Genomic DNA, 14,335 nt, shown 5'->3' on the forward strand with positions numbered 1-14,335 from the left:
TATCCGTGCAGATGACAAAAAGTTACTACAACAAAACCATATAGTAATAATACTTTCTATTAGTAAACTTGCGTTACTAAAGCTAAAAGGAAAGATTTATAAGACGGTCATAAGACCTGTCGCTTGTATGGTTCCGAGTTTGGGCGACAAAGGAGACGGATGAAAGAAGAGTTCATGCAGAGATTCGAATGTGTGGTGTAACCACAGCTAAAAAGGCCACATCGAAACAATTCTTCTAAGAAAGCAATATTGAAATTTGACATTTGCGCATATAAAAGTAAGTGCGCAATGCAAACAAATGTCAAATAGCAATATTGCTCTCTCAGATGAATTGCTTCGATGTGGCCATTTTAACCCCCCTACGGGCCTAACACCGTAAGTACGCGACTCTTTTTCGCCACGACAGAGATCGTTGTCTCATTTTGTGCAGTACTGTGAGAGAGCGATAGGTGACGTATGTCGAAGCGAGAAAGAGTCGCGCGCTTACGGTGCTAAGCCCGCTGATAGAATAAAGCAAACTATTCTAGATAATCCATACTTCATATTATAAGTACGAAAGTAGGTAACTCAGTCTGTCTGTCTATTTGTCAGGCGGGCTGTTAACTTTTCTCACTTAAACCGCTTAACTAATTTAAATGTCGCAACAATTTGATATTCAGAAAATAATATAAAATAGTTTTTATCTCCGAAATCATCTCTTAAGGGGATAAAAAAGGGGATGGAAAAGAACGTGTCGCAAACCGCAATCCACGCGGACGAAGTCGCGGCTAGAAAGCTAGTAACACGATCTTGTTGGGCGTTGAGCTCACGATCCGGAGGTCCCAAGTTCGATTCCCGGTGGGGACATATCATAAAAATTACTTTGTGCTCCCTAGTTTTGTAAGGACATTACTGGCGGACATTACTGATATAAATAAGTAGTCGTTATCATGAGCCATGTCAGGGGCCTTTGGCGGCTCAATAGTAACCCTGACACCAGGGTTGATGTGATTGGTACTCCACCTCACAACCCACACGATAGAAGAAGACCATATCTTGTAAATAAATTCTAATAAGTGGTTTAGAAGGGAACAGAATTGCATACACATACAGATAACAGTCGAACGCCGTAACCCTCATTTTTGCTTCGCCGCAGTTAGGCAAAAATAAACCGGCTACCTACTTGTGTTCAAATTATATTTTACAGACCATGAAGGCCGGACAAACAAACAGACAGTGTAGGCTTAGTAGATAATATAATCCCGTCTCAGCATGGAGTCTTAAATATATTTTCTAATAACTTCAATAAATGGGTAACCGTTTAGAAAATAAATTGTAAAAACTCGTGCAAATCGAATTCCTACTGCCAAAACGTGACAAATCCAAAAATTATCTATGGGGGATTAAAATAATGAGATCAGATGGCGGTTTCCCCAACCAAGGGCATGGGAAACGTAAACATGGGGAGAACCGGAGCATTATACTATGCTAATCCTCAAATTAGTCGATAAACAGTAAACCTTTATAAGGAACCCTTTCTTTTTCATGTTTTTATTTCGGATTGATTAATGATAATGTGGGATTTGGTTGATCACTTACTGGGATATTTGTTATGACAGACGTTGTGATATGATCACAGATACTTTTTGAACAATAATGGCTACTTTTGACGTGGCTTATTGTACCTTTAGAGTTGCCGCAGATGGCAGTAACTACTTGGCCAGTGGTAAGAGCTACTAAGTCATTGGCCAACATGTGATACGTGATAAAATTATCGATCGATTAAATACATTTTGTCGAAATCGATTTTTTTTCATTTCTCCCGGATGACATTATTACTTATACCGAGCCTCAAGTATCATTTCTTTAAACACAAAATAAACGCATCAGGTATTAAAAAAAACAAAAAATGTTACCCAACCAACGCCAAAAATTGCGCATAAGGTGCGTCCGTCAATAAAACACACGCGAATCTTTATCAAAATGAACAAAATGAAGTCCAACCCTCTGGCGTGCCCAATCGAGCATTCAGCACGCGGCGGGGCCATAAAATTAAATAAATCCGTTATTTTTCAGGCTAAGCAACGTCCGCTACTGGCGGTCAATCGGCTGGCGATAACAACCCGCATTTGTAAAGATTTTGCTGGCCCACACCGCCTATAAGACTACCCGCCTGCGTCGTGGCCATACGTTTGCGTAGAGCTATGTGAGAAATAGAAGCGACTTTTAAATTTAATACGAGTAAATATCCTTTTGTGTCCATGAAGGTTAAAAACTTAATATATATCACGTATTAAGTACGGACACTTATTTTTTGCATAGTAAGGCAAAAAGGTAGTTAAAACTAGCAGGACTAACATGCGCAGCGTGATAAAATTATCGATCGATATAATAAATTTTGTCGAAATCGATAAGTTTGTTTTTTCCCTAACATTCGTGACACGTGATTTTGTTCGTATTTTGACAGAACAACGTGACATATTCTCCTACCGTGTGGGTTGTGAGGTCGATAACCGGCCTCATCAACCCTGGTGTCAGGGTTACTATTGAGCCGCCAAAGGCCCCTGACATGGTTCATGTAAATACTACTTACTTACATTTGTAAGTAGTAACCGGGACCAACGGCTTAACATGCCTTCCGAAGCACGGATCATTTTGTTTTCGGACAATTAGGTGATCTGCCTGCGATGTGTTGACTTATTTGGGTTCACATATTAGCATCAATCGACAAAACGACATAATTATATTGTCAGAATCGATAAAATGACCGTGAGTAAAATTTATCACGTTGCGCGTGTTAGCCCTACTGGCAAGGCAATGTAAACTAAAGTAACTGTTTATTTGCTCAGAAACGCCTTTTCCAAGTCTCTCGCTCTCTCAATTTAAAAATTAGTAGGTAGGTAGATTATAAGAAGGCTTTTTAACAGACTTTAATTTTCAATAAAGATGTTATGTTTATTACAATAATAATAATTTTTTCATCAAATCGACATAAATAGAAAACCTGTTACTTCTACAACTTTCCTAAGTCCACCTAACAAGCCACGCACCAAGGCGGATAAGCCGCGAATAAATGAAAATTGATTTTAAGATTGTGGCTCCCTCGGTTGACAAATAATACAGCCTTATAGTCCAACGTCCTTCATGTTTGTCTTCCTTCCCCCGACATTTCTAAGAACGGTAATACAAAACATTTTGTAATACAGGAAAATGTCGCCGGCGTGAATGAAATTATCACATTTCTGAGGAAAAAGGGATGGATGTTTAGTAATTTTCGGATGGTTTTGCACTTATTAGTACGAACCTAAATGTCAAAGGTCCTGATGACTCGATTACGTGTAATGCTCCCTGGCCGGACCACTATTTAGTACACAATTTCCAATTATATCAATAAAATCACTAATAAGTACTACTAATAAGTATCACTATATTAAAAATCTAGTGACAACTAAGTGTCACTAGATTTTTAATTCAGTCTCTATCTCTCAGTTAAATCACAAAGTGTGTTTATTTCTAAGTACATGTCTGCGTACATTGGCAATTTGATCAAATTATTTCTTAAACCTTTTATTTTTTATTTATTAAATAAAATGATCGTTCTTCCACGAGAAGAAGAAGAGATCGACGGTGGATCGAGCGTACCCAGAAAATCCGTGATTTAAAAGACCCCAGGTTACAGGAAACACCGACGCCGGCAGCCCATTCCATTCCTTGGCTGTTCGCATTATGAAAGATGAAGCGAAGCGCTTGGTGTGGATTAGTGGTATGTCAACCAAGTAAGGATGGTAACCCGCCGTACGTCTGGATGTCCTCAGATGGAATGGACTTGGTGGAATGAGCTGATGGAGCTCATGTGCACACTCCCGAAGTACAATCTGTAAAAAACCGACATGCAGACCTCTGGTGAACTGGTTGGCGACTAGCCTTATACACTTCCACTAACCAGCAGTGTAGCTATGTGATGGAGTATGACACCCCCTACAGTTAATTGAGATGAAACTTATGCCCAGCAGTGAAACGTATATAGGAAATTTTGATCGGATTCATTCTGGAACACATCGTGAGGAAACCTACATTTCCGAGAATGTGACCTAATCTGTATTGGGCAGGTTTTCCTCGACGGGTTGGAAAATCAAACATGCAGTCGCTTCCGTGAAAAAAAGACCGGACCTGTCGAATCTTCAGGTTAGGTAAGCGGACCCTTTTAGAAACGGGATAACGCTAGGGAAATTGCATATTTTTTTTTTCAAAACATTCCAACGTATCTCTATTTCGGAGAAACTCGATGCATTTTGAAATTTAAAAACTTCGGTAGCACAGTGGCCAGTTTCCTAAAATTCCGCACCTCGGGGGGTGTCAATTAGGCTGGCGTGGGGGATAGCGGGGGATACACGTGACGTCACTCATCTGCATCACAACCACGCTGATGCAAATTTAAACACAATTTAAACTCTACTTTTTGGAGGGAAATTTTTGAACACGCCACCGCCAGTTGGTCTCGCTGGGCATTTATAAATTTTTACTTTACCTACGTTACGGAATCATAAAAAAATCCATTTTAGTGGTAAAGCTTAATTATTTTACGTAGGATGAGGTATAAAATGTTAAGGATCGTGCCTGTATTGCGCTAGTGATTCGATGGAAGTTTGCTTATGTCGTGGCAGATTTGTAGATGATAAATATTATGAAAGCTCGATGAAGCATGGTTAGGTTAGTAGGTACTAAGTTCATCTTGCAATGGATATAGTCGTAATAATATGTTATCACGTTTTGAGCCGGTCAAAATAGTTAATGCTGTTTTGGTCATTTAACATCTTCACTTTTAAGTACGCACCAAAAAAAGTAGCTGCATATTTTTAGCTGTTACTTGTACCATAGTGGGTATTACCATTCCATGCCTAAACAAAATCCCCAAAATTTCAATGCATCATATACCGAAATAATAACCAAACTTAATTAAATTACTTCGCCCCAAAGCTACTCTATCTCTCGGTAATATTCGAAACACGTAGTCACATTATAATTACACCCAATAGATAAATTAAATGCGCCTTACGTCTTTTGTGTCGCAAAGACCGAATCAAAATGCGTTCCATTCATTCAATTTCAAAAAAGGAAGCGATATGGAACATTTTTTTTTTTATAACGTGAAGAAATTATGCAGCGTGAACGCATTCTTTACGAAATTAATTGTGAAAATAATAAAGAATATAAAAGCGGATCGTGGGAATTTAACGGTGTGTAATGAGTTGTGTTAAAAAAATCGACTGTTTAATATAAAGAGGGACGTGATTAAGTTTGGGGCTGTGATATCCGGCGGGGATGCGCAAGACATAATGCACTTTGACTTAGTCAAGGGTTGGCATTGGATACTTAGTGTAATTAATCTTGGAATAGGTACGTTAACGTACACGTATAAAACTTATACGTTATACGTTGGGTTATACGTTACGTTACGTTCTTATGGTTGTCTGGAAGAAATCGCCTTAAGCGATAAGGCCGCCATTTGCCATACACTTAGTTAAGAGTTTTTTTTTGTAATTATTTATTTTTATTATTGTATTGTATTGTACGTTGAACTCACATTTGATATTAATTAACGTATAAATAATAGTATTATAAATTGTTTGTGGTGTGGACTTCTACACGCACCATAAGTAAGTAAGATCTATAAAACTTTTTACATCCTAACTTTTTGTTTTGAATTATTATTCTTAAAATCGAAATTTAAATATCGAATAAAATCATTTTTGGGATACCTACAGTTATGTCAAGACGAAAGTCTTTGACCAGTGCGTGTTGCCAGTGATGACCTATGGCAGTGAGACGTGGCCGCTTACTATGGGTCTCGTGAGGAGGCTCGGTGTCGCTCAGCGGGCAATGGAGAGAGCTATGCTCGGTATTTCCCTGCTCGATCGAATCAGAAATGAGGAGATCCGCAGGAAAACTAAAGTCACCGACATAGCTCGGAGAATTGCAAAGCTGAAGTGGCAGTGGGCAGGACACATAGCGAGGAGAACCGATGGCCGATGGGGCGGAAAGGTTCTGGAATGGCGACCACGCGTCGGACGACGCTCAGTGGGTAGGCCCGCTACAAGGTGGACCGACGATCTGGTGAAGGTCGCGGGAAGCCGCTGGATGCGGGCAGCGCAGGACCGATCGTCGTGGAGATCCTTGGGGGAGGCCTATGCCCAGCAGTGGGCGTCATACGGCTGATGATGATGACAGTTATGTGAGACAACCCTATTAATTTGCCGCATCTACTGGCCAGTAGCTAATAGCACCCGTACTCACAAACCACCCCAACGGCGCTACACCAACCCCTTGCACCAATCTCAACTTTACACCCTTAAAAACAAGTGTCATAGATTTTAGAGCCCAGTTCGGAAACTGGAAATGTTTTTTTTTGTTATTTAGTTAGCTCAGTTAGCTAGAGGGGACGTGTGTATGACGTTATAAAATAAAATTGAACCAAGGGACGACTCGATCTAATTAAATGATAACTGCGATCTCAGATTAATGTCCTCACTAAAGAGATCAGAGGACGCAGTGTCACGTTTGCATTCATGTCCGTTTTAGGTCCAAAGTAATGACTAGCTTTTACTGAAATTAAAAAAAAATAATAAATTAAGGAAAAATAAATGTGAAATTTGAAAATTCGGGAATTTGTCATCATTCATTCACGCATCAAAAATAAGCTAGGAAGCGTTGACTTGTTATCCGACTTCTAAATTTTTCAGTGAGAAAAGTAAGCACCCATCTATCTTATGATATAAGCCATATATTTTAAGAAATAGAAGAACCACAGCAATCTTCTTCTATCGTGTGGATTGTGGGGTGGAGTACCAACCTCATCAACCCTGGTGTCAGGGTTACTATTGAGCCGCCAAAGGCCCCTGACATGGCTCATTTAACGACTACTTACTTACATCAGTAAGTAGTAACCGGGACCAACGACTTAACGTGCCTACCGAAACACGGATCATCTTACTTTTGGACAATCTGGTGATTAGCCAGTAATGTCCTAACCAGACTAGGGACCATAGACACACATACATAAACTCACGCCCGTAATCCCAAATGGGGTGGGCAGAGCCACAAGTAATCAAAAACAACTTGCAGCCACTGTTGTTACTGTAAACAACCTGCTACTTAATGAAAATAAAACAAAATATGTTTATTTTACGTTATCGAATGTTAGTAGGCCCGTCGATTCTATTATTGTAAAAAATAAGGAATTGGACCTCAGGGATACTGCTGTATTTTTGGGAATTACTTTGGACGCTAAGTTGCAATGGAGTCCTCATATTGATAAGTTGTCCAAAAGGCTCAGCTCAGCAGCATTCGCGGTCAAAAAAATTCGTTTAATAACCGATGTAGAAACCGCGCGATTAGTTTATTTTGCCTACTTCCACAGTCTAATGTCGTACGGCATCTTGCTGTGGGGTCATGCTGCAGATATGAACAGCATTTTTGTTCTGCAAAAGCGAGCCATTCGGGCGATTTACAAATTGGGACCCAAGATGTCACTTAGAAATAAATTTAAAGAAATTAATATTTTAACTTTGGCATCACAATATATCTTTGAAAACTTAATATATGTAAAAAAACATATAGGATTATTTGCAAAAAATAGCGATCGGCACATTGTTAATACCAGGAATAAAAATAAACTTGCTTTACAAGTCAGTCGATTACATAAGATTACTAATTCTTTTAAGGGGCAATGTATACGTTTCTACAATAAGATTCCCATTGACATTCAGAATTTGCCTTTCAACTGTTTTAAGACAGTAGTTAAACAAAAACTTTACAAAAAAGGTTATTATAAAGTTAGTGATTATTTAGAAGATATGAATGCATGGGATTAACTGTCTGAGAACTGATATTAGGCAGCTAAATTACTCAATTGTATACCAATATTTATGTTTATTTTTATTTTTTTAAAGAACGTCTAGGGCCCTGTGCCGAGGTTTTTCTTGCAGCTTCTTTTCCCCGGCTATACAGGTTGTGAGAAGCTGCAGTAGTTTTAGGCGGATGAGACGTTCGTTATGTAAAATTGACGATTCAAAGTGTAACTATGTTACCTACTGAATAAAGATATTTTTGAATTTGAATTTGAATTTGATGGATATGATGAACCACAAACCACAAAGTAATTTTTTGTGATTCCCCACCGGGAATCGAACCTAAGACCTCCGGATCGTGAGCCTAGCGCTCAACCACTGGACCACGGAGGTCGACCAGAGCAATACAAAACGTACGTATATTAATAATAAACAGAAATAACATTTTTTTCTTCATGGCAAACATTTGAACCGCAAATCCGCGCCACTCTCCCGCAAGTGTGCGTGACATAACATCTATTTACATATTTGTATTGGGCCATGTCTTTCTCACGGCACTTATTCAGTGGTTACTGTAATCTGTATTTATTCTGCGGCAACTTAATGGAGTGTAAGCCCGATTTGGCATTAACACTAGATCGAGGATTAGGGGACGGAATAGCCGCCATGATCATGCCATATTAACCACTAGTATTACTCAGATTTAATGTCACCGTTAACGATATTTCGCATTGTGTGGGGTTACGGACTAAGTCCTGCCCTTATCCCACTCGTGGGGTCGACACAACATGTATTGTATACTTCTTGCATTCGTCTACGTCAGTCGTCATCTCAGTACTCACACCTTTCACACACATGTCCTTCTTAATTTATTCGTAAATAAATAAATTATGAAAAAAGTGGTTTGTCATTTTATAATAATAATAATAATAGACATTTATTTCAGACACAAGCTCCATCGAGTTACAAACAAATAAATAATACAATACAATAATATAATAAAAGCTAAAGAATAATACAGATAAATAACAAAATTGCTTTAAAATAAAATATAAATATTCTAAAATAAAACAATCCTTTATAAATATAAATAAGTAAAAATAAAACTTTAAGTCACAACATTTAGCCATCGTTTGTACCAAGAAGTGCCCAACATCCTTAGTTGCATTTCCTTGATAACAAATTTTGTCATCATTACCCTAGCATTATCCCGTTTTTCACAGGCTCCACTTACCTAACCTGAAGAATTGACAGTTCCGGTTTTTTATAAAAGCGACTGCCTGTCTGACCTTTTAAACCGCGAAGAAAATGTATTTATCGGGAATGTGGGTTTCCTCATGATGTTTTCCTTCACCGCTGAGCACGTGATAATCATTTACCTACGATCCAAACATGAATTCGACAAAATCGAAAATCTCGAACCTGCGACCTCAAAGTGAGAGGCTAGCGTTTTACCAATTGGGCTACCACGACTCATCCACAGCTCATTTTGGTACTTAGATCATTTTGTCATGATTGATAATTACGATCTGAAACTCTCTATACGGCAGAGCTAACAAAACTTAAGTAGGTACCTACTAACTGAAGTTGTTTCCAATGTTTTGTTTCAATGAACGATAATATTGGCAGGATAACAGTTTAATGCGAACGTCGTGTCTTATAAGGAAGTGAAGGAATTGGTTTTTGATAGACAAGAATGGAGAATGCTACACCGACAAGAGCGTGGCTCGTAAATTAGTGATGATGTGATGAACAGTCTAATAACTATTATAGCGTGCTACGTGTCTGAAATATTTGTAATAATAGCAAAAACACGGATGAAATACCTTGTTAACCATTGCCAATCCTACTAACTACATCTATCATCCTTTAAAATCAGTTTTGCGTTCGGGTGACGTCCATACATATCACTTACCGACTTATCGCTCTGCAATGCGATGCCTTTTCCCACCGGCGCACTGGAAGTCGGTAATTAACAGCCAGCTTTGCGTCGATCATTTCGCAAATCAAGCTCATCATGGCGCTTGTTTGCGCAACTCTCCAATGCGAGGATTTTCCGTCCGTCACAGCTCTATACGGCAGACGTGCCACAGACTAGACGAGCCGCGATAAACGTGCCGTATCGACGATACTAACAATAGAAGCCTATAGTGGCCCCGATTCCTACAATCACCTCCTAATTTTATTTTAAGTTATATCTGTCATTTTCTTATCCGCCGAAAAGGAAAAGGACGGATGATTGTCAAAAAGTTAATTTTAAAACGAATGAATAACCCGGGCGAATAAAATAGGCATCTCGCCGGTATGCAAACCGTTTGACGTGTGCTGTCAACTATGTAGAGGCCGATGTAAAATTTTTAGACGGTTGTTTTAGATTTCTGTTTAAAATTGACGTGTTTTCCATAAATTTTATGCCTGTCGATTACCCGTCCCTTTTCTTTTTCAGCGGATAAGAAAATGACAGGTATAACTTAAAATAAAATTAGATGGTGCTTACGGGAATTAGCACATGTGTATTATGTGGCCGCAGCGCTACTCGTACTGTCGCAGATTCTGCATAGAATTATTATATGACTTGTCAATTAGTTTCAATAAAATCCGTCGACTTGTTTCGTGGAGCGGATTATTATTTTAAACCTAGTTTATATTTGGTCTTCGTTTTATAATAATGCAGGACATGTTTAATGTTTCTCATAGAATTCATTTTGTTTACTGGTTGAGGTAAGAGAGGGCAAGGTAAGCGCGTTCATTGGCTCTCTCAAGATCCTAAAAGGGAAACGATTGCGATTGGTCGCGTTATCGGCGGCATCTTATATACGACCTATTTGTCAGATCTTCTTCTTCTATCGTGTGGGTTGTGAGGTGGAGTACCAACCACATCAACCCTGGTGTCAGGGTTACTATTCAGCCGCCAAAGGCCCCTGACATGGCCCATGTAACGACTACTTACTTACATCAGTTAGTAGTAACCGAGACTAACGGCTTAACGTGCCTTCCAAAGCACGGATCATCTTACTTTCGGACAATCAGGTGATCAGCCTGTAATGTCCAAACCAGGGACCACAAAATATTTTTTGTGGTATGTCCCCACCGGGAATCGAACCCAGGACCTCCAGGATCCTCAGGAGGATTTGTCAGAGGTGTTGACATAACCCGTTCGTTTGTTGTTTTTTTTTGGTCTAGAGGTCGTATCGTAGATTAGTATATGACGTGTCGGGATGGACGTGCCTTTAGGGCGTGTCTCGCCCGCACCACGTCAGATTGTGGGGCGTGCTAATTGATTGCGTCTGACATTCGCGGGCACACCAATCGCTCACACAACCTGGCATTCGCAGCCACATCATTTTACTTTCACGTCGAAAATAATAATAATAAAACACTTTATTGCACACAAATTTACCACCTTACAAATAAAAAATAAACCAGGGATGAACGTGGGTTTAAGTATTTGACACCAAGCAAAGTTCAGTCGAATTGTATGATAATTGGATACAATTTGATTGGCTGTCAAATACCTAAACCCACGTTCATCGCTGGTTAATTTTTTTATTTGTAAGGTGGTTACAGGATATTCTTATTCTAAGGTGGGCTAAGGCGGCCTTATCACAACAATCTTCGGCAGAAGATATATACACTTGTAAAGCTGAAGGGTAGCGCGCAAAAAAAATAGACACATTATATGTTGATCAAATGTTGAGTCTAGTCTCAAATTCAAATTCAAATTCAAATATTTATTGCATTCCATGTAGAGAGATTATCTATTTGACATTTGGCACATACTTCCTTTTCTATATAAATATATTCGTAATTAACTATTGTCGCTGTAAAACACCGTAATTAATCGTGGTTATGTCACCCTTGGCGGCTCAATGGCAACCCTGACTTTTGGTTGATGAGATCGGTGATTGACCTTACAACCACCACACGAGAAAAAATATGAGACCCGATATTCACAGATTCATTTACTTACATAACAATAACAAAAAAAAAGTAATGCAAGTAAAAACAATATTTATTAGGTCCGACAATCAATTACAAATTATAATATTAAATATGTATTTTTTACCCAGCTCTAGTTACTATAAAATCAAAAATTTGATTGTCTGTGGTTTGGGAATGGTCGCACGCGCCGGCACACTCCGCCTCTTATCTCCTGCGTTTGCCATGACCACACGCAGCACATTATGACCCATGATGGCTAAAAGTGCAATTTATGATGCAAGCACCATTGTGTGCACTCGAGTATCGACTGGTTTTGTCACTGGTTACGGATTGGAGTGTTTGTGCTCTGGATTAAGGGGTAACAGAATAGGATGGGGGGGAGGAAGGCGCTTCTTCAGGCCCTGGTTGTCTCTAATTTGGCAGAGGAATGCACATGTAATATTTACATAAAGTAAGCAGTATTTTTTAAATTAAATTATAGGTAAGTAAATACTCTTTACTTACATAACACATAAATTAATTCAGTGATTTCCCATACCCATAAACAAAGATAAAAGATGCCTAATAATATGTCTGTTATCCATAAAATTAGAACGTCAAACTTAGTATTATATTATGATCTGTGGTTAAACGAAGACAACATAGTACAGCGCCATCTCTATTTTTTTGGGGAACGTAGCCTGGAAAGTCCCGCGTTGATATTACGGCGCCATATTTGATATTAAAATGAGACATGTTTATAAATACTTTGGATTATTACTACGTCACACTCACAGTATACAGGATGTTCGTGACATCGTAACGAATACTCAAAAATTAAAAAAAATTCCACTTGATATCAACTCAAAATCATGGCCTCAATCACCCCTCGAAGTTTTCGTTACGATGTCACTAACATCCTGTATATACTTATTACATAAAGTTTAATATAGGCATGAAAATAACCTCTTATGAAAAAGAAACAATAACCCGTGCCGTAAATACCTTCATAGCGAACCACCGCTCATTTGTATTGCGATATTTTAATAATCGCATATTTTTATACGAGTCACAGTCACGCTTTGCGATCAGACATTTTGTGAAAGAACTGGGAATAATAAAGTTATTGTACGATAGGTTGCAAAAGTCCAATCAGTTTCTTGCAAAGTAATAAATTAACTGGTTGCACTTAAGACCTCCTGGTTACATGTCGTTTCTGTAATAGACCAAAAACACATACATTTTATAATTATGACAGCTAATGGTTCATAATTTCGCCACTATTTACAAATAATTCGCTGGGCTCAGTGACTGCACTTTTGCTCTTTGGTTGTACTACTGCTGAATGTAGAATAAAACTCTAGGTACCTATATGATATAGCAAAGATCTAATAAATAAGTCCGTGGTATGTAGTGGAACTAATTGAAAAATCATATGCAGATATGCAGATACTACGACACTAGCGCCGTGGTCGCGGAGCTTCTTTCATGTCTGACTCTACATTGTATTATCTTACCTAAGCACGTATGTTTAACTATTTATTCCAGTTTTTTTGAAGTTAGGTATTGCCCACTTTGGCGAATCACCAAACACGACTACTGTCAGATGACAGTACGCGGAATTTAATAGTAGAGGTGCACCGCGCGGCGATGCCGTATTCGTTTTAGATATCAACGGATTACCTACTTTTAAGTACATACAAGTCAATGCCACCTAACCGAGCGCTTCACCGCCAACCTATAATTTTATACCCCGTAATAAGTTACACTGCCCTATTTTTCCCTAAAAAAGTAGCATGGAGAATGCTACACTGACAAGAGCGTGACTCTTGAATTAATGATGATGAATAAGTTACAATGAAAACACTTTTTTTTTGTCGTGAATAATTGTTGATTTACCTCAGGATGACATTCGCACCAGCATTATTTACACGATTCACACATATATGTTTTCGAGAGCTTCATCGTCCGATACAAAACTTGAAGACAACAGGTGCCTAGCTGGGAATAAAAACTAGTGATTGTTTTTTTACTAATGAACATTTCACAAATTGTCTCAAATAGTAAAACTGTCTGCAACTGGCGTAAGCCCCCATCCCACGCCGCCGTTCGGCGTGTCTTCAGAATTTTAATTAAATCGTTCATTGGCTCAATTAAATCGATTATGAAACCGAACAGTGTGTACATCGCATCAAGTGACATAGCGAAACTTTGTATGGTTACTATTTATTGAAACTGTACAAGATAAACTTAGGTTCTTAAGTATATTATTGGAACTGCGTTTTACCGAAATTACTTAACTCCGATATCGCGCCAGCGTGGTCGATGATTTCCCTCATTCAGCGCTTATCGCTATCGACCCACTAGGATCGATTAATTCTTTCAAATATTATCCTCTCAGACGATGCCCTGAGCCGAGGTTCGCGCCCAACTGGGCACCCTCAGGGCTGTTGTCTTAAATTTACAGAGCCCTTAGCACTCCCCTATTTGACTAACTGACTATTAAATATGAATAGAATAATAGAATAGACTATTAAACTAATAAATAAATATAATAAATGTTCTCCGGTTTGATTCCCAGTCGGAAC

The sequence above is a fragment of the Pectinophora gossypiella genome, chromosome 4, assembly GCF_024362695.1.
Source record: "Pectinophora gossypiella chromosome 4, ilPecGoss1.1, whole genome shotgun sequence".
Lineage (NCBI taxonomy): Eukaryota > Metazoa > Arthropoda > Insecta > Lepidoptera > Gelechiidae > Pectinophora > Pectinophora gossypiella.